Below are 22,877 nucleotides of genomic sequence, written 5' to 3'. Positions count from 1 at the left end.
CAAAAAACGGGGTCTTGCAGTAAATGAGGAAACACGAATTATTAGCTGCCCTCCAAGAAGGAATTGCTGCATTTTCTTCTTGGCAGGCACGTTACCGTTGATGGATATAAATTCGTGACTTTGAGGGATTTCGTCTATCGGGAACAAAGTTGGCCCCCATATGTTTCTTGGATTGTTCGGAAGAAAAGTTCTCCGGAAGATTAATGGTACTATCACTGATTTGGCGAGAATCAAAGAGGTATAATGATGAGCTGAAGGAGCTTTACGCAGCTATGAAAATAGTGCAGTGACTAAAAGCCCAAAGGTTTCGCTGACTAGGTCATGTTCTGCGCTATATCAAAACCGTTTCAGAACTGCTGCAGGATCACTTCGAAATTTCTTAAGGCATCATTTCGTGAAAGCCTGAGAGTCACGATTTAACTTAATTTTCTTTTAACGCACTTTAACTGATATGTTAATAAGTTTTGTTTCCCCCGACCGTTTGATATTAATTCTAATTACAACTATATTATGATGATAGGGAGGAAATAAAATTATCACCCTCACCTGGCTTTAAAATATTTCTAGCTCCTACCACCCAAAATAGCCATAATGCAATACTCGCGCATGTGCCGTTTACTTTAGCTAACAATATCGGTCAACAAGTTGCAAAACATCAGCCAGTCAGTGGAAATCAACTCAGAAACTAAGTACGCCAGTTATTTGGACACTTCTTCTATCAACTGCCAAAAAACACCAAAGCCAACACAAAATATGTAGTAGTTGAAATGTAACCAATATTACAAAGAAAAATAAACAACAAAAATAAAGCCTTTGTTTGACCATATTTTTCGGATTTAAAACCGAACAAACGATCGATGTTCAACTATCTAACCAAAAACATTCAATTTACACCACACAGGCTCAGCACATAGTAAACCGCGAAAAACAATAATTGTGTCACACAGCGCACATTTTGCAGCCACACATGCGCGCAGCTACAATGCAATGAACAAAAGATGCGCTTTGGCGTGGCAGCTAAAAAAAATTATGAGCCACCTTTTCCAGTAAAATACCACCACCACCGATTCTGTTGCAACAGCTGTAGAAGCCAACCAGCAACTATTGTACCAGCTTCTCAGTCAACTTATGTGTGTTGTGTTGCTGCCGTTATGCTGGCAGCCCACGATCGGTTGACAGCTTAGAAAAATAATGAAGCAAATATATGGTCAATGGACTGTTGGCTACCAAAGCTGGTTGGCTGGCTGCACGGCTGGTTGGTGTACTAGGTGTTGGCTTAAAAAACTTTTAATCGCACAAACGATTTTTTTTTGTTGACTTTTTAGAAGGTGAAGGTGCTTAGACCAACTGTTCTGGGGATAAGGCTTGCTTTAAGTTAATTTATGCTGTTTCCACTGGCGCTCTTTTTATGTTGACAAGTTTTGTTGTTATCATTGTTGTTGCATTCGTTTTATATTGCAATCTGTCTGCAATCATGTCACATCATTTCATGACCATAAGTAGACTTGATTGTGCTGGTTCTAAGACTCATAAAATGATCATTTTGATACAGTGAAAAAAATAAAATGACTAAGAGAAAAAAAAATTTTTTTTTTCAATATTAAATAGCGGCGGTTATGACGGTCTCACTGTTCTCCCTCAACCTTACGTACATAGTAACTATGGATATGTAAAATAGTTCTAAGTGACTATAACCACCATACAATAGCCCAATCCTCAGTCTGGAACAAAATCGGTGGCGTATTTACAAATGATTGGCAAATGGCTTACACAATAGGCTCCTTTGGACTAAGAGACTCAAAATATTACCACCATTTCCCACCATAGCCTTCGCCGAGTTCAAAAAAAAATGTGCCAGGAGCTAAGGAATGCCTATCGTAAGAGGCGACTTAAATTCACGAACCCGTGGATTCGAAGGACTAAAAGAATCGGCCCGCAGCGGTCGGGCTGGTAACAGAAGGGCCGGATTTATAGCCGGCAATAGACTGTCCATATCGATAAAACTCTATTTAATTTCTTGAAGTATTATGTTGGTTAAAACAATAAGAACAGAAGATATCCGGCTTTGAAAATTTTAAGAAAGTTTAAGCTCAATAAGCACGTTATTTTATTAAAAACCAAACAGTTGCACACAGTCATATCCGTACCATCTAAAAAAACCGGATACCAGGGCGTATAAATAACACTTATTTTTATTGTTTGGTAAACGCTGGTATATCATCCAAACATACAAGTACGGCTGGCATATATTTATGTCATGAAATTTTGAGGTGTCCATTGTGGACACAACTGTTTGGGAAATAGGCTATTCTTATACTATCGCTGACTCAAGGGTATAGGTGTCGGATGGATCAAAATTTGATAACGGAAAAGCGGAAACTGGCATATATGGGACGAACTTCCAGGATTCGATACAAATAGGATACCACACCACTGTTTTTCAGACAGAAGTCCATGTCATAGACATTTGTGGTAGAGTTTACGGAGAGGCTTACTCTCGAGGAGTTATGTCAGACAAACAGCCAGCCTTGCGTGCCTTGCAGTCTTACACAACTACTTCCATTCTAGTAGGGAATGCATTAGAGACCTTAATTATTTGAGAGCTAAAAACAAGGTTTTTGAAGATGGGTACAGAGATATGAGGGCTATGAAAAGTCAGCCTACCTAGCCAAATAAGATCCTAAAGCAGCATTCGTTGTTCCAGAACCCTTCTATAGACTACTCACAAAGGCAAACACTGGGGAAACAATAAGTAACTGAGAATCAAAGCCATTCAGACAACACTACGCTAAATTTTTCATGCTTCCAGGAGAATTAGTATCACTCAAACTCATTAATCTAAGCAGAGTGAGCCTACGAAGTCTCAGTAGTCTAACTTATCACCTACTTTGTCTTTCGGATACACAAATCTGTCGCTTTTGAGAGCGGTATATTGAAACACCGCTTGGAATTCTTTGCGAATGCTACGCTCTTCCAAAGAAGCGACACTCCTCCTAGGTGGCGTGACTCTTAATCTAATCGTGATATGGACTAACTAGCCTGTAGAGGTAATTAAATATATACGTCCACATACAGTAATAGGCTGAAGGGACAAGCACAGTAGACCTAAATGAAGGTCCAAACAGCTTAATTAAAATAATTGTGTGGCTTGAAAATACAAAGGTTCTAAATTGGTGCTATGATTGAGAGACGAAGCTTAGAATTTCCTCGAGGTGGTTAAGTTGAACTGGGCTGTCAATAAAGACCTTACATATACTGAATTTGTTCACATTATTTTTGAAATGTATTTTCTGAAAAGAGTTATTGTGGTTCTTGGAATTGAATGGGTTGCAGGTTGCTTATTTTCTATGAAAAAAACAGAGCCTAATTTAACCTCTGTCCATCCAGCATACTTCCACAGACTTCGCTGAGAATGATTCAAGCAGTTGTTGGCTGCAATAAAAAACTTCATTAATTGTCAGCTTCTGCAACTTCATTGGTAACTATACCTACACGAGGCGAGTCTTGCAACAAATATGAACGTATATTTTGCTGGCGTGTTTCTGGCGATCCCAAGTTCCGTCGTTTGCAGAAATATATACATATTTCATTGTTTTTTTTTTGGTTTATGAAGAATAAAAATTATTTAAGCCATCAACGAACTCTCTGATCCAAATCGAAAACTTGAAACCATGCTTCTTTTCTCGAAAAACTTTTGACTATTCTTGGTCAAGTCTACAAATATTTGTCTTACACATTTCTTATTCAAGTTTAATTAATTGCTTTATATCATTCCGTGGCGATGAGTGTTCAATTTAATATGAAATCATCCATTAGCAAGGTCTTTCAAAGACCGACCATACAATTTCTTTCTTGTTGATCTCCAAACAATCAAGTCACTTCATATACAAAATAATGGTGGTGTCTAAGACATGATTTTTTAGTATATATTTATAAGGCAATTTATTCAGTGTACAGATTTCTTTATAAGCATTTTTTATTTGCTCGCACACGCATACTTATGGCAATGACTTTAACATTAACCACATTTGTGGCTGGTTAGATGGACAGTTTTTTACTTAGTTAGTTAGTTAGCCATTTCCGTTGCGCAGGTGCATGCCACATAAGCGTTATTTCTCCGGAACGGTAAGAAAGCTATTAATATTTTATAAGGCATAATCGTTTAAATGAGAGATACTCATACAGTAAATCTATTTGTTCTATTTGGCTCACAAATAGTTCGTGAGTTACCAAAGTCCTGCATTACAAAGCCCATCAGAGAAAAATAGTCATACATGTTTTTTTGCTCTCGCTCCACTAAAAATGGCATTCCGTTTGGAGAATCTACTCTGCGCTTTTTTCTGCTCTAAAGTACGACGTACCTCGCAGCAGATCATAAGAAATGCTTTAAATTTTTATGCTACGGCTCTGCTCCATGCTCTGTTCATGTTTAGAGCCAGAGCAGTTGCAGAGTATATTTTGCGCTGCTACTGCCACCTTGGAGTAGAACATGCAAACGAACGATATGCTTTTTGTAGCGGAGTGGTAGCCAAAAATAATTCATTGCTGTGTCCTCCATAGCGCGTGGTTCTTCCGTGGTCATTTTGGTCACTCCCGGAAGGTTTTTTGTACTATTTCCTTATCATTTCGGGATGCTTTGAAGAGCCATCCGTTGTCATATTTGGATGGTGGCAGGGAGAGTTTCGGGGCCACATAGGGATGGTATTCGGGATTTTTCGGGTTTGTTTTGGGACTTTTATTTTGGAGGAGCCTTTCGGTAATGCATCGCGATTCCTTTGAAATCATTTCGAAGCTAATTTTTTGTAATTTTCCTATGATATTGGGGAATTTTTCGGGGTTCTCTCTCACCCGAAGAGAGGCGATTTCGGGAAGGCGATTTTGGGATGGTTTTGGATATTTTTTTCAGGGATCTTCCGATGTCACACCGTGATCTATTTCTGGTTATTTCGTCATTCCCTTGGATACTAGTTCTAGAAAAGTTGGGCATAGTGCACTAAAAACTCAGTTTTCATTAGAATTCTTCAAACACTGCAACGAAAAATAAACTTTTTGTAGCGGAGTGGCAGCCAAAAATAATGTTTTGCCATGTTCTCCATAGGGTGTTACCTTCCGTGGTAATTTGGTCACCCGGAAGATTTTAGGGACTATTTTGTTATCATTTCGAGATATTTAAGAGCCATTGCTTGTCATATCTGGATAGTTGTAGGGAGAGTTTCAGGGCCACAAGAGGATTGTATTCATTATTTGATATGTCGGACCTTTTTTCTATAAAAAAGACTGTTCTTATCTCTCTTAATCGCTAATGCTGTATATATTTGTTTCTAGTCTATTAATTTAGTTTTACCCTCAGCTGATGATATTTCTTCTGTAGGTGAGCAGTTTTAGATCTCGACGCTTGACAAACCACTGCCCATCGATGAAAAAAAAATTTAGTAATAATAAAAGAAATAAAAAACAACAAAAACAAAAAAAAATAATGAATAGGATTAGCCTGGTGTCATTGGGCCACTTGAGGGCAGTACGCTGCCACAACGTCCAATTATTATTATTATTCGGAATTATTTCGTGTTTATTTTGGGACTTTTATTTTGAACGAGCGTTTACAAAATGCGTCGTAATTTTTTTTATTTTTTGATGATATTGGGGAATTTTTCGGGGTACTCCCTCACTTCGAGAGCGATTTCGGGATGGTTTTGGAGATTATATCAGTGCTCTTCCGATGTCATTTTGGGATCTATTTTTGGTTATTTCGCCGTAATCTTGGATACTGCTTCTGGAAAAGTTGGGCACAGTGTACTAAAAGCTCAGTTTCACAAGAAGTCTTCACTATTTTAAGATCTTATTTAAACCTGAGATATATTTGTACATAGCCAAATCCAATATGAGATACAAAAATGAGAAATAAGTAAGCAACTATTCGCAAAGCCTGTTCGCGAACACTAAACCCTGAGAGAAATCGGCGGAAGAGGCAACTGAGAGTGTAAAATCAGCACGAGCTAAGGACTAGTCCATCAGTTTGATTTTAACACTCTATAAGTGAAGTACGCGAATGCATTAAATTGTGAACATCTACCACCATAGTTGTGTTCAAAATTCAGAGCATTTTATGTTCAGAACATTTGCGTTTTTTTATACCACAGTTCAGTGATTCGAACGATTACGACTCGAAACAATGTACTAACTTGCAATGAAAACAGCTACCAATGAAAAGGAGTTTTGAAAGAAAATATTCGTTGTGTGAATGAGTTTAAGTAAATTTAAATTTGTTTGCTTCTACTTAAGAAACATAGAGAAATATTTTATACAATTTTTGTTTTAAACAACAAATAACCTTGGCATGCCAAAATGTAAAATTTTATTTATTTTTAATGTTGCAAGCATACTTTCTTAAAAATAGTTGTGGCAATAAAACGTGCCATATATTTTGTCCTAGTGCAAAGTACCGCACACAACAACTTGCCAAGTGAAATGTCTCGAAAATTTTCGCATGTCGCCGCCAATGCCAAAATGTTGTTGCAATAGTGGAATCATCTGCAATGTGTAAAAGTGCCAGCACAGGTAGCTACTCCACATGATACAATCACCCAAACACTCAGCCATAGGAAAATTGCATGGAAGACATATAAATGCCACCCGTTTAAATTTATGTACTGTCAACTGAATGGCTATTAAAAAAAAGTTATGACAAATAACTGCAACTCCCGTTCTGCTCTTTGTCCTTACAAGCGACATATCAAAGCTCAATTCAGCTTAGTTAAGCACTCACTCAATGCAACTCAGGTAGCAGGTCGTTGTCGCTAAGGCAGCTGCTACTTTATGAGCTCATTCTTCATTGTTGTTATATATATTTTGTTCTTTTGCACATAAACTTTTCCGCCATTGTTTTTAGCTGCACGCACGTAGCCAAATCCTACCGAAAATGTAACAACATACTTAAAAAAAAACATAGACCATTCTCTATTCATAGTCGCCCACTCATACCTGATTTGCCAGCTTTAGTGTCAGGAGCACAACAAAAATACAAGCAATATACATTGCCACTAACAATATTTGTTCACATTTTACCAGCAAAAAATAATGGCGCCAAAAATATTTAGCTGCTCTTCCGTCAGTATAAGCTTTTCAACTTGGCTCTAGGATAGTACTTTCAAGATTTGCGTCCTGCATCAATGAATGAAACTTACTTTACGCTTCCATGAACAGCTAAACGAGAGCACTTAAAAGTGTGAAGCGCTGCTTGGAAAAAAATATTTAAGCAATAAGCAGTTTTGATTGTCAACACTGCTGGCTTGTAAAATTAATGAAGGAATATTATGAAAAGGCTGTTGGACTGATCGAGAGCAGCTAGCAATGGAAGGTTAAACTGGCCGGTCCGTAAGCACTTCATATACACTCATTGGATGTATAGTGCTTCCTGAAGTTACGTTAACCATCAAACTGATAAACGTTATCAAAACCCAGGACCTATATTATATGCTAACACCATTCGCTTTCTTGAACCTATGCTACTTGCCGCTTAAATGTTGATGTAATTGCAGTGCCATTCTTAAAAGCTGGAGTCTTCACCTGACGAGTGTAGGGCACAAGCGCAGAGCGTTCGATCATTTCCTCTTATAAACCGCACATCTGATATCTTATGTCTCTAACAATTAAAAGCATATGACGAAAAAAAAGTAATTTTTGCCTTCTTTTAATCTCGTTCATATTGATTCGGACACCTGCTTATCCCTTTTTTAATTTCCATCTATTCCTTTATTTATGAGTTACTCTTTCTACGTAATGCATAACTAGCACACTTAGGTCTGCTAACTTCATTGACTTACTCAATCGCAAAATACAAAGGCGCGATAACCTCTGAGGACGTTTTCGGCTTCCAATTTGGGTTGTGCTCCTTTAACTTTTCCTACAAATCAGCGAGACGGAATCCACATGTTCTATGCCGACTTCGAATGGCACCTGCCAGGCGACTGAGCTTTCACTGAGAAGCTTTTCATCGCAGAACTACACTCGGAGTGTTTGCCAAACCAGTGCCGAGGAGTGACGCTGCTTGGAAACACTTTTTTTCTAATTGAAAAAAAAAATTGTTTCTAATTTTTTGATATTGCTTTGCCCGGGGATTGAACTCAGGATCTTCACCACACCAACAGCTTTAAGGGAATAGTGAGTTCGATATACGGATGGTTGCTGGATGTTCCACCAAAATATGTAGGGACACTACCCTTGTTAGCATCTGCAAACTTCTACCACATGGAACAAAATAGAGACTCGCCTCTATCATTTTTATAGCATCCTCCCCACATATTGTCGTGCGCTTTTGCATCCTCCCCTGTGAGTAACCACCCCTCGCGCACTTCATCTTCTACTAGCCTCTTCAACTCTCCTGGTGGTACCACTGTATTATATATCATAAGGCAAAACTCCAGAATAAATAACTGCTTATTCCTTCGCCCGACGTCCACAACTGCGAGGTCGTCAGGTATATTACCATTATTACAGTGCTCAACTTGCCTTCTATTTGCGCGTAGAGCAATGGCTCATGGATCAGCGACACGTCAAACGAAGGAGGAATTCGCTATTCGCCCCTTTACTTTGTTGAAAGTTTAGTTGTAGGACTCGCACATTATTGGGTTGTTTGTCTCCCTCCTTCTTGCTCTTCTGGTTCAAGGCTTTTGAGATCCTCTTCAACGTCAGCCGCTTCTTGCACGTTAGGGTTGTTATCTTTGGGATTTTGCTGTGTACAAGGTTTATCAGGGAGACTCGAAACACATTTGTTGGCTTATCCCCCTCCACCACCTTCGTCGTCATATCTACTTAAATTTGATATAAATTCCATTTACGCCTGACAAGGTCTGCATAAGGAAAATACATACATACATATATAAGTTGTTAAGCCTGATTTCTATACATCATTCAAAATATAATAAATTTTTTTTTTTTATTTTAACTTATATTTTATTTGCAATCTATCTTACATGAGACATTCAGCAAATTGGATCTTATAAGATAATGACAGCGGTAGGTTTGCCTTGTACAAATCTACATAGAGAAATATGTATAAAATTTGATATATTTACATACATTCTTAAGTTGAATTAATTTCAAAATTACTTCAAAGTTGCTTAGCTTCATTGTTGAATTCATTTCTTAGTTAAAATAAAAAGGATAAAAAAAAGGGTCTTACTTATATTTAACTTAAGTTTTCTAGCTTTTCATTATAGTTATTAAAACTTTTTAGTTTATTTTTGTATATAAGTATATATATATAAATATATAAACATCCACATATATATACATATATATATATATATATATATATATATATATATATATATATATACACATATATATACATGTTCATACATTTATATATATATATATTTTTATCCTTAGAGAGATTTCAAATTTAGAAGAATGGCAAGTCTACGATATGACGGCACTTTAGCCGTATAGTTTCGTTAGTGGTGTCTAATAAACAAATAGCAGTTGGGTTTATGTGGTTAGATAGCCGTGTAAGATATCTAGCACTGTATTTTATATTTCACACTTTATGAAAGGAATGCTTAGATCCTTGTGAATAGCTTCATTAGTGACAAACCAAGGCGCATTAACCATTGATCGTAATGTTTTAGATTGATACCGTTGCAGGATATCCACATTGGATTTGCTAGCAGTACCCCAAAGCTGTATGCCGTAGGTCCAAATAGGTTTAAGTATAGCTTTGTAGAGCCGTACTTTGTTTTCTAGAGTTAGTTGAGATTTGCGACCCAAGAGCCAGTACATCCGTTTTGTTTTTATTTTTAGCTGCTGTTGCTTATCCTTAATATGGGGTTTCCAGGTAAGGCGTCGATCAAGATGCATTCCTAAATATTTGACCTTATCACTAGTAGGAATCTGATTAATGTTTAGAAATACAGCGGGACATTGATCTCTTCTTAATGTAAAAGTGACATGTGTGGATTTTTCTGTGTTAACTTTAATTTTCCATTTTATAAGCCAAGATTCAAAGAGGTCAAGTTGATTTTGAAGAATAGAAGAAGCTTCTACAGGGGACTCACTACAAGCGATAAAAGCGGTATCATCAGCAAAAGTCGCCACTTCTACTTCTTCTGATGTTGGCATATCCGATGTAAATATAGTATATAGGACGGGACCTAAAACACTACCCTGAGGTACACCAGCATAAATTCCGTGAATTTGTGATGTCGCATCCTGGTGACTTACGTAAAAGTGTCTGTAACTTAAATAGGACTTGAGTACTAAGTAGAAATGTGCTGGCAAAAGCTTTTTTATCTTAAAAAGAAGTCCCGGATGCCATACTTTGTCAAAAGCTTGTTGAATATCTAGAAAAGCTGCAGAACAGTATTTTTTCCCCTCAAGTGCATCTGTTATAACATTTGCAATTCTATGGCATTGCCCCGGTGTACCATGCTTCAATCTAAAAATATAATAAATGATATGAAATTTGTCACGATCGATTTACGACTTGCAAAAAGTTGATAGGCGTTGGGCAAAACGAGGAAGCGCAAAAATTGAGCTAAAAAAGGCAACCATTTTAAAACTGCAACATCATAATTAAATATACAGCCAAACTCGGCGCAAAGAGACAAGCGCAACTTGGGCTAAAGGAAGTGAAGAGCGAGAGAAATGGTAAAGCAATCTATAATTGAAAAAAAAAATGTTAAAACTAAAGGCTAACGCCTATCATAGAAAAATAATTTTGCGATTTTTATATTATTTTGCATATTTTTCAATCCGTTACATGAGAATATGAAACACATTTCTTGTTTTTTATACTCAGCGTGCTTTGCACACAGAGTATATTAACTTTGATTGGATAACGGTTGTACAGGTATAAAGGAATCGAGGCAAATATAGACTTCCATATATCAAAATCATCAGTATCGAAAAAAAATTTGATTGGGTCATGTCCGTCCGTCCGTCCGTCAGTCCTTCCGTCTGTCCGTTAACACGATAACCTGAGTAAATATTGAGATATCTTCACCAAATTTGGTACACGAACTTATCTTGACCCAGAATAGATTGGTATTGAAAATGAGCGAAATCGGATGATAACCACGCCCACTTTTTATATATATAACATTTTGGAAAAAACAAAAAACCTGATTATTTAGTAAATAATACACCTAGAATGCTGAAATTTGACGTGTGGACTGATATTGAGGCTCTTGATAAAAATTTAAAAAAAATTTGTTAAATTGGCGTGGCACCGCCCACTTGCGATAAAATCAATTTTACAAATATTATTAATCATAAATCAAAAATCTTCGAACCTATCTTAATAAAATTCATCAGAGAGTATGCTCTTACTACATGGGATGCTTTGCAGAAAAATTGACGAAATCGGTTGAGCACCAGGCCCACTTTTATATAAAAGATTTTTAAAAGGGTCGTGGAAGAATAAAATAAGCTATATCTTTGAAAAACAGAGGTTTATATCAATGGTATTTCATTTCCCAAGGGTTTTTATAATAATAAATAGGAAAAACTTCAAATATTAAAAATAGGCTTGGCCCCGCCCTTTTTATGACTAAGCAATTTTCTATGTTTCTGGAGCCATACCTCGAAGAAAAATAAACGGATCGTAATAAAATTGGGTACACAGATTTTTCCTATAGCAGGAACTATTTATAGAAAAAATGGACGAGATCGGTTAAAGACCACGCCCACTTTTATATAAAAGATTTTTGAAAGGATCGTAGACGAAAATAATAAGCTACACCTTAGCGAAAAAGAGCTTTGTATCAATAGAATTTTACTTTCTAAATTGAATTATAACATTAAATTGGAAAACACTAAAATTTTTGAAAATAGGTGCGGCACCGCCCCTTTTGTGACTAGGCAATTTTCTACGTTTCGGGAGCCATAACTCGAAGAAAAATTAACATATCGTAGTGAAATTATGTACAGATATTTTCCTTATAACAGAAAATATTTCTAGTAAAAATGGACGGGATCGGTTAAAGACGACGGCAAGTTTGATATAAAACAAATTTAAAAGGGTCCTAGACTAGAATAATAAGCTATAACTTAACAAAAAATAGTTTTGAATCAATGATATTTCACTTATCAAGTTTTACTGTAAGAAGAAATGGGGAGACATTTTTCTTTTAAACGGGCGGTGCCACGTGTTATGTAGAAAAGTAATTTATCTGAAATGAAATGTACAATTGAAGTTCACGCTGAGTATATAATATTCGGTTACACCCGAACTTAGACACCTTTACTTGTTTTAACATACGATTATTAATGATCATCGCTGCAGGGTGTCAAACAATTACAAGAACGACACGGATCACACAAGACGCCGGGGATGTGACGCCAAAAAAAAACAGCAACCGTTCTGTGCAACAACCAACTGTGCTCTCCAACTGTCAAATATCCAAAGTATGCCGCCACGCTCGCACACCGGGTCGACAATCATTTATCATTGGTGTGGCTTTACCGCTACTTGAGCAACATGTGTCTTGTTGCTAGTAGTGCAAACAGGGTGCGGCCAAATATTAAAAGTTGTTTGTGTAAAAAGCATATCAAACGCCCAAATACATGAATAATTACACTGTTGTTAGCAGCAGGTAAAAAAAATCAGTTAGTGAATGTTTTACGAGATGATGGAAGATTTAAAATAAGTAAAAAACAAATTCGTCTAAGATTTGTATATGACGTTGTGTGATGATTTAGAAGGACTAGTTTAATAGTGGCTTCTATTTATTTGCAAGTTGAGTAGGAAATTTCAAATGATTTGTAATAATCAATATTATATTTTCTGTCAAGTTTAAGTCATCCGATTTAGGAATAATGATATGTTAACTATTTGGTATGAACGAGCGCAGCTGCTTCTCCCAGCGGGTTAGGTGGTCAGAATATACCCACGGTAGGTATGCCTGTCGTAAGAGGCGACTAAATACCAGATTCAAGGGGTTGTGTAGCACAACGCTTTCAGGTTGCCAGCGCAATATATAGCTTCTCCAAACCCAATTGTCAACCTCACCTATCTGCGGCGAATCCTGTTTCATTAACAGCCGAGGCTCTGACAACCCCTAACTCCTCATGGAGCGGGATGGCCAAGAAGGTTGCATGTGGTCACAACAAATCGTTCCCAGATGGTCGGGCTTGGCGCCGGAACGTACCACATCTGGATGTGGCAAAGGACCATCAACATCGATAACACTCCCTAAGGCCTTCGGGGAGTGTCATTATCGCTACTATAACAACAACAGCGCAGCTACTTGTCTTTCTACTGGCCTTTCGAGACCTACAACGCTTAGAAAATGTTCAGTTGTTTTATCCCATTTGTGGTGGAAAGGGCAGATTTCTCGGTTATGTATGGCACTACGCCATTAGCGTACTTTACAGAGCCACAACAAGTATTTGAAAAGCCGGCAAATGTATTTCAGAACAAATCAAATACATTCATGAAGTATTTTTCTCAAATACATTTACTTATTATACTCAGTTGAGCATAGCTCACAGAGTATATTAACTTTGAATTGGATAACGGACTTCCATATATCAAAATCATCAGGATCAAAAAAAAATTTGATTGAGCCATGTCCGTCCGTCCGCCCGTCTGCCCGTTAACAGGATAACTTGAGTAAATTTTGAGGTATCTTGATGAAATTTGGTACGTAGGTTCCTGGGCACTCATCTCAGATCGCTATTTAAACTGAACGATATTGGACTACAACCATGCCCACTTTTTCGATATCGAAAATTTCGAAAAACCGAAAAAGTGCGATAATTCATTACCAAAGACGTATAAAGCGATGAAGCTTGGTAGGTGAGTTGAACTTATGACGCAGAATAGAAAATTAGTAAAATTTTGGACAATGGGCGTGGCTCCGCCCACTTTTAAAAGAAGGTAATTTAAAATTTCTGCAAGTTGTAATTTGGCAGTCGTTGTTGATATCATGATGAAATTTGGCAGGAACGTTACTCCTATTACTATATGTATGCTTAATAAAAATTAGCAAAATCGGAGAATGTCCACGCCCACTTTTAAAAAAATCAATAGTCAAATTAAAAAAAAAAAAAAAGTTAATATCTTTTCAGTGTATAAGTAAATTATGTCAACATTCAACTCCAGTAATGATATGGTGCAACAAAATACAAAAATAAAAGAAAATTTCAAAAGTGGGCGTGGTTCCGCCCTTTTTCATTTAATTTGTCTAGGATACTTTTAATGCCATAAGTAGAACAAAAATTTACCAATCCTTGTGAAATTTGGTACGGGCTTAGACTCTAGGACGATAACTTATTTCTGTGAAAAAGGGCGAAATCGGTTTAAGTTGTGCCCTGTTTTTATACACAGTCCACCGTCTGTCCTTCCGCTCGGTCGTTAACACGATAACTTGAGCAAGAATCGATATATCTTTACTAAACTCAGTCCACGTGCTTATCTGAACTCACTTTGTATCGGTATAAAAAATGGCCGAAATCCGATTATAGCCACGCGCACTTTTTCGATATCGAAAATTACGACAAATTAAAAAAATGCCATAATTCTATACCAAATACGAAAAAAGAGATGAAACATGGTAACTGGATTGGTTTGTTGACGCAAAATATAACTTTAGAAAAAAACTTTGTAAAATGGGAGTGACGCCTACCATATTAAGCAGAAGAAAATGAAAAAGTTCTGCAAGGCGAGATAAAAAACCCTTCAAATCTTGGCAGGAATACTGATTGTGGTGTCATATAAAAATAAATTAGCGGTATCCAACAGATGATGTTCTGGGTCATCCTGGTCCACATTTTGGTCGATATCTGGAAAACGCCTTCACATATACCACTACCACCACTCCCTTTTAAAACCCTCATTAATACCTTTAATTTGATACCCATATCGTACAAACACCCCTAGAGTCACCCCTGGTAAACCCTTATGGCGATATCCCGAAAAGGCGTCCACCTATAGAACTAAGGTCCACGCCCTTTTAAAAAAATTATTAACACGTTTTATTCGATACCCATATCGTACAAACATATTCTAGAGTCACCCCTAGCCCACCTTTATGGAGATATCTCGAAAAGGCGACCACCTATAGAACTAAGGCCCACTCCCTTTTAAAATACCCATATTGTACAAACGCATTCCAGATTCACCCTTGGTCCACCTTTATGGCGATATCTCGAAAAGGCGACCACCTATACAACTACCACCACTCCCTTTTAAAACCTTAATTAATACCTTTAATTTAATACTCATATTGAACAAACACATTCTAGAGTCATTAACACCTTTCATTTAATATCCATATCGTACAAAAAAATTCGAATAGAGTCACCCCTGGTCCACCTTTATGACGATATCTCGAAACGGCGTCCACCTATGGAACTAAGGCCCACTCCCTATTAAAATACTCTTTAACCCCTTTCATTTGATACCCATATCGTACAAACAAATTTTAGGGTCACCCCTGGTCCACCTTTATGGCGATATCTGGAAACGGCGTCCACCTATAGAACTAAGGCCCGCGCTCTTTTAAAAAAATCATTAGCACCTTTCATTTGATACCCATATCGTACAAACAAATTCTAGAGTCACCCCTGGTCCACCTTTATGGCGATATCTCGAAAAGGCTTCCACCTATAGAACTAAGCCCCACGCCCTTTTAAAATACTCATTAGCACCTTTCGTTTGATACCCAAATTGTAGAAACGCATTCTAGAGTCACCCCTGGTCCACCTTTATGGCGATATCTCGAAAAGGCGTCCACCTATAGAACTAAGGCCCACTCCCTTTTAAAATACCCATATTGTACAAACGCATTCCAGATTCACCCTTGGTCCACCTTTATGGCGATATCTCGAAAAGGCTTCCACCTATAGAACTAAGGTCCGCGCCCTTTTAAAAAAATTATTAACACGTTTCATTCGATACCCATATCGTACAAACATATTCTAGAGTCACCCCTGGTCCACCTTTATGGCGATATCTCGAAACGGCGTCCACCTATGGAACTAAGGACCACTCCCTTTTAAAATACTCATTACCATCTTTCATTTGATACCCACATCGTACAAACAAATTTTAGGGTCACCCCTGGTCCACCTTTATGGCGATATCTCGAAACGGCGTCCACCTATGAAACTAAGGATCACTCCCTTTTAAAATACTCATTAACACCTTTCATTTGATACCCATATCGTACAAACAAATTATAGAGTCACCCCTGGTCCACCTTTATGGCGATATCTCGAAAAGGCGTCCACCTATAGAACTAAGGTCCACTCTCTTTTAAAATACTCATTAGCCCCTTTCATTTGATATCCATATCGTACAAACAAATTTTAGGGTCATTTGATACCCATATCGTACAAACAAATTTTAGGGTCACCCCTGGTCCACCTTTATGGCGATGTCTCGAAACGGCGTCCACCTATGGAACTAAGGATCACTCCCTTTTAAAATACTCATTAACATCTTTCATTTGATATTCACATCGTACAAAGAAATTCTAGAGTCACCCCTGGTCCACGTTTATGGCGATATCTCGAAAAGGCGTCTACCTATAGAACTAAGTCCATGCCTTTTAAAATTCTTATTAACGTCTTTCATTTGATACCCGTATCGTACATACAAATTCCAGAGTCAGCCCTGGTCCACCTTTATGGCGATATCCCTAAATGGCGTCCACCTAAAGAACTATGGCCCACTCCCTCATAAAATACTTTTTAATACCTTTCATTTGATACATACAAACACGTTCCAGGGCTACCCTCGTTTCATTTTCCTACATAGTTATTTTCCCTTTATTATGTCACCATAGCTCTCAACTGAGTATGTAATGTGCGGTTACACCTGAGCTCAACCTTCCTTAATTGTTTTGACATTGTCTCAACTGGCGAATTTAACATGGCGATGTCCCACGCGGTGGAAACTCTCCCATTTTTTTAAAGCTTCGAACTAGTAAATATCTATGCACTTTCGAACTAGTTCTTACTTCATGCTTTAGGTATAGTTACTTATTTCCCTACAGGGAAAGTACTCAACTTCGTTTGATAGAATTTTTATAGTAATATTATCTCTCGGTATTTTGGGGCTATGAAAAGGTTTTGCCAAAAATCTGTATTTGTTTGGCTAAAATTTATGATATTTTGAGAGATGGAAAGACGGTCCTATGTTATGAAAGTTGGAGTGAGGACAAATTGATTTCGTTTCGAATAACACACAAAATTTAGTACACCTCTACCTTGCGATGGCCTAAACACGGCGCACATTTAAGCAAACGATACAAAAAACGATCGACATTACTTACCACTTACCGGCCAACTATAAAGCGCAAATTAAGTAAGCTAACTAAGCAATCTGACAATTGGTGCTAGCTTGGTTGAAGCAAAATAATAGTTTTTGGGTAAAAATTCGTCAACTAACAAGAATACCCAAAGCAACCAGTGCAGTTTGTTTACCATACCGAAGGTCCTGGGTTCAACTCCCGTAGAAAGCAACATCAAAAATTAAGAAACAAGTTTTTTTAATTAGATAAACAAAATTTCTAAGCGGGGACGGTAGTGATCTGGCAAGCACGCCAACTGTATTTCATGAAAAGTTTCACATTGAAAGCTCATTTGCCTTGAAGATTCCAGTCGGAGTCGTCGTAAAACATGTAGGTTCCGTCCCGCCAATTTGTAGGAAAACTTTAAAAGGAGTGCGACGTAAATTGAAAGAGAAGCACGGCCTAATCTCTTTGGAGGTATATCATGAATTGTGTTTTTTTGTTTTATAGAAAACTAGAAGACCCGGCAGACGTTGTCCTGCCCTAAATTTGTACTATCTGCATACATTTTAATAAGCTTTTTCCGTCTGACTCTGCCCTCCCCCCTCTTCACTTTTTCCTAATCCTTTTATTCACTCCTCCCTCCGTCTTTTTCGCTGCATCTTTCTCCATTTTCGTCTCATTCTATCTCTTTCTCAATCTCCTTCTTCTTCTCTCTTGTCTCTTCTCTCAATTCCTTCTCATTTTTTGCATCGCTTATTGCCTGTCCCTGTCCCAGTCCCACTCCGAGTCTCAGTCTCAATCCCACTCCGAGTCTCAGTCCCAGTCCTAGTCCTAATCCCAGTCCCAGTCCGTCTCTGGATAATATATTACTCTGTACCAAAGCACTCATCAACAGCTTTCATTTGATTTCCATATTGTATAAACACTGTCTAGGCATTCACTGGCCCACGTTTTGGCCTATATCTCGAGACCCTGTACCTGTAGCAACCACCGCGTGAGGTTTACGCGACTTGTGTGAAAGTTTGAACAAAATCGACCGACGCATTTCTTCAAACACCGGCGACCAACTAACACACATTTTAGCCTTTCTTTTTATATAGATAGATTTTTATTTTTCACACTTCACTATAATATTAAAACGAAATGCAGATTTTCGTTGCTTTTGAAATTCGCATGGAACAACTAAAAACTCTCCTGTATTAAAAAAAAAATGCCGTAGTACCTCTAAATCGCAGGCCCCCTCAGAAACTCCCTCCCCCCTCAGAAACCCCCTCCCCCCTCAGAAACCCCCTCCCCCCTCTCGACGGGCCTGATGATGTGCTATACTTGATATCATTCGCTATAATATTTTTTATTGATAAGCAGGTTGTTTAATTAAACACCAAGCAATTACACGGAAGTATATCCGCACCACCTGAAAATATGAATGCCACTGCGTATACGTAACATTTTAATATTACGTATAAACAAATAAAAAAATTGCAATAAAACAATATTGCGACTATAAACTGAGATATAACCTATCCTATATTTCAAGTTAGATTAAACTACACACGGGGTGCAAAACAAATTCAAAATCGGTTTAGTAGTTTAGGAGTCCATTGGCCTCAAACCTGTGATGCGTGTTTTTTATACATTAAGATTTTAATTACAAAAATCCCTTACCCAATATAACAAAATAGTGAGCTTCCCACATAAAGATGCAATATCTACAAAGAAAATTCAGATATTGTGGCAGATATCCCACGCCATCCATCAAATTAGGCCAAAAATGGCGAATAAGAAGAAAACTTGGCGTTTACTGTCAACGTCACTCAGATTCAATCACACCGCCGCGCCTGCAATCGGTTAAATATGGTGATAATGAGACAAAACTTAAAAAAAAGCACAAATCGAATAGTGCATTGAATAAGTGAGCAAATAAAACTATATGTAAAGCACAAACATCATTGTTGCATGAACAGACAGACAGACACCTGCCAAGTAATGCTGCACAAGCCATCAACTACAAAAGCAAGCAAAACGCCGCGACAACAGAGCAAAGGTTCAATTAATTTGACATGCAATACTCGGTTGTGGTAAGCGAGCAAGGAGTTAAAAGAGATTAAGAGGGCCCAGAGTAGGTGGCTGATAAGCAAGCCAGCAAGCGATCAAGCAGCGGCAAACAAGCAGTCAAACCACAGTGCCACATGACAGTAAGCCATCGGCGCAGACAGTGCTATATGGCGTTGGTAACGGCGCCTATTTGCCCAAAAAGGGAAATTACCGTCAATTGCAGACTTGCAGACAAAGTTTGTGGCACGAAGTTGAAAAAATTGAAATGCTAAATAAAAAAAATATATCAGTGGCAGCAATGCACGAAAAGTCGTCGCCGTCGTCGTCGTCGTCTTGGTTTCACGTCCTTTCACTTTTCATTTGGCCACAAAAAAATTTGAATCACCGTGGCGCGTTACTGCAAAAAAAAAGTAAAAGTTGGAACACTCACATGGAGGGCGGCAATAATGTGAACAACAACTTTATTGCATTTGCAAATGCATTTTCTCGTATACACCTACAATCTAGTAGATATGTTAAGAAAGAAAATGCAGTCAACACTAATATATTTGCTTGAGTGACTGTTTGCATATAACGCGCCGTCTTTTAGGAAGCAAATTAGCTGCAAGCAACATAAAACGTATTAATAACAAAAAAAAAAAAAATAATAAAACAAACGACTTCAGTCACCGCAAATGCAGCATGCCACATAATGTTGCACGAACTGACAAAAGCTAAATGTTGACAGAGCGACTGAACTACAGATCGCTGGGAGGCGATTATATCAGTCACAATTGGTTTAGCAACTCTGCTGTAATTGCTTTTTTTACTCAAACTTACCACACATTGATTGGTCCGTTAGACGCCCTTTACTGTACTGCATTTGAAAGTGAAACTGCTATACGGGACTGGCCTGAACGATTCCAAACTGTGATCAGTTGCGCGTTTGTAATATTTTCATACTAATTTATGAAAAATGTATGGGGTATTCCATCCCATTTTGACCAATTTTGAACCCGACCCTTTTAGAATTGGCTGAAAATTTTTCTTCTTTTTCTAGCTTACGAAAGACGTTTTTCAGAATTTTTTCAAATTTTTTCATCCAACTCAAAAAAGGTTATGAATTTAAAAAAAACACCGTTCTTGTTTTCAAAATGCTATAACTTTTTCAAAAATTTACCGTTTGGGGTCTTTTTTTTTGTAATTTGTTTTGAAATGTACTTTTCGGAAAAAATACAAAAAAATATTTAAAGTTTTTTTTTTTGTAATTTTTCAGTTTTTCGAGATTTTTCGAATTTCGCCATTTTTTTTCTCATAAAAAACTTCAATCAATTCTGCAATCATCCCCACTAATCCCGGAGTGGGCCGATAAGTTTTTTTTTATTTAATTGAAAAAAAACTTTAAAATTTTTTTTGTATTTTTTCCGAAAAGTACATTTAAAAACAAATTAAAAAAAAAAAAGATCCCAAATGGTCAATTTTTGAAAAAGTTATAGCATTTTGAAAAAAACACCGTTTTTTTTTTTTAATTCATAACTTTTTTTGAGTTGTACACCGTTTTTGTTTTCAAAATGCTATAACTTTTTCAAAAAATGACCGTTTGGGATCTTTTTTTTTTTAATTTGTTTTTAAATGTACTTTTCGCAAAAAATACAAGAAAATTGTTTAAGTTTTTTTTTTTTCAATTAAATAAAAAAAAAATATCGGCCCACTCCGGGATTAGTGGGGATGATTGCAGAATTGTTTGAAGTTTTTTATGAGAAAAAAAAATGGCGAAATTCGAAAAATCTCGAAAAACTGAAAAATTACAAAAAAAAACTTTAAAATTTTTTTTGTATTTTTTCCGAAAAGTACATTTAAAAACAAATTAAAAAAAAAAAAGATCCCAAAGGGTCAATTTTTGAAAAAGTTATAGCATTTTGAAAAAACACCGTTTCTTTTTTTAAATTCATAACTTTTTTTGAGTTGGATGAAAAAATTCTGAAAAACGTCTTTCGTAAGCTAGAAAAAGAAGAAAAACTTTCAGCCAATTCTAAAGGGGTCGGGTTCAAAATTGATCGAAATGGGATGGAATACCCTATATATAATTTGACAGCGGTCGCCATTTAAGGCAGGCTTGAATTTGTACTTAAATCTGTTTTATATAATTTTTTTGAACTTTTTTTTTAACTATTTTGCTCAAATCAGGCTTCAGTCAGCGATGATTTTTATTGAATTGCCCGTAAGTGCGATAAAATGCAATGAAGACAATATCTCTCGGAAGGTGAAGCAAAAAACTTATGATGCAAATTGTGGCAAGTTTAGGTTGACAGTGATTGTGGTTCATAACAGCAAATTATTTTGGAGATAATTTGAATATTTTCTTCACCTATGGAATTCGGCGGCCACCGCTCCTCCTACCACACCGTGGATCCTGCCTTCAATTCTCAAGCAAAGTAACACCAAAAATTTAGAAACAAGTTTCTTCAATCACGAATTCTAATCAGTGTCGCCCCTCGGCAGTTATGTGGCAATCACTCGGAGTGCAGTTCTGCCATGAAAACCTTCTCATTGAAAATTCATCTGCGTTGCAGGCGCCGTTCGAAGTTGGCACAACATATGTAGGAGCACGACGCAAACTGGAAGCGAAGCTCGGTCTAAATCTCTTCGGAGGTAAATCGCGCCAAGAATTTGTTTGTTATAGAATTCTATAGACCTAATAGACTTTTCACATTTTTGATCCCAAATTAGTATTTGTAGTTGGGCGCATTTAGAGATTTCCTGCAGAAAATGTTCTCAAATTTTCCATATATCTAAGCTTTCACAGTTTGCTTTAAACCTACGAGAGAGCTATCAAGTCCCTACAAAAAAATTCAGGAAAATAAGTAAGGGACAATACCTAGAAAGTAGCTATTAGTTATTTACATCAAATTTTTTTAACTAATTTCTTTCTTTTTATTTTCGGTATTTAAACACAAAACCTGAATGAATTTTTACTCTAAAAAAGTTTCGGAAATTTAGCATATTCAAAAACTTTCGAATTTTTCAGCTGGAGTTCTCTGAATTTTTCTGTGTATGCAGTCTTATAGCCCAATCAATTTTAGCCTATCCCAGCTGGTTGATGTTGTCGTCAAAGCAAAAGCCGACATCACCGCAATCCAAGAAGTACGATGGACGAAGCATACAAAAAAGAAGAAGATAAAATGTTGTAATATTTACTGGAGTGACCATGCAAAAAACCGCAGTTTCAGCGTAAGATTCGTGATGGGAGATAGGCTTTATTGCAAAGTACTGACGTTCACGTCTGCGAACAAACGCCTCATCGGTATTCGAATAAACGCAAAATTTTTAAATATATCATTAATCTACGACCATGCACCGACTGAGGAGAAAGACGATGAGGTGAAAAACGCTTTCTATAAACGTATAAAATGCACATATAAGCGCTGTCACGCCATGATACAAATGCCGTGCTAGGCGACTAAAACGCCAGCGTGAACGAAAGAGGTATTTTTAGCCGCACAGTCGGAAATTTCAGCCTACACAATGAAAACTTTCCGAATGAACTGAGGCTGATCGACTTTGCCGATGCTCAATATATGGCACAAGCATCAGCACAAGGTT

Source organism: Eurosta solidaginis, chromosome 3 (genome assembly GCF_040869045.1).
Source record: "Eurosta solidaginis isolate ZX-2024a chromosome 3, ASM4086904v1, whole genome shotgun sequence".
In the NCBI taxonomy this organism is placed as follows: Eukaryota; Metazoa; Arthropoda; class Insecta; order Diptera; family Tephritidae; genus Eurosta; species Eurosta solidaginis.
Note: the sequence above shows the minus strand (reverse complement) of the source record.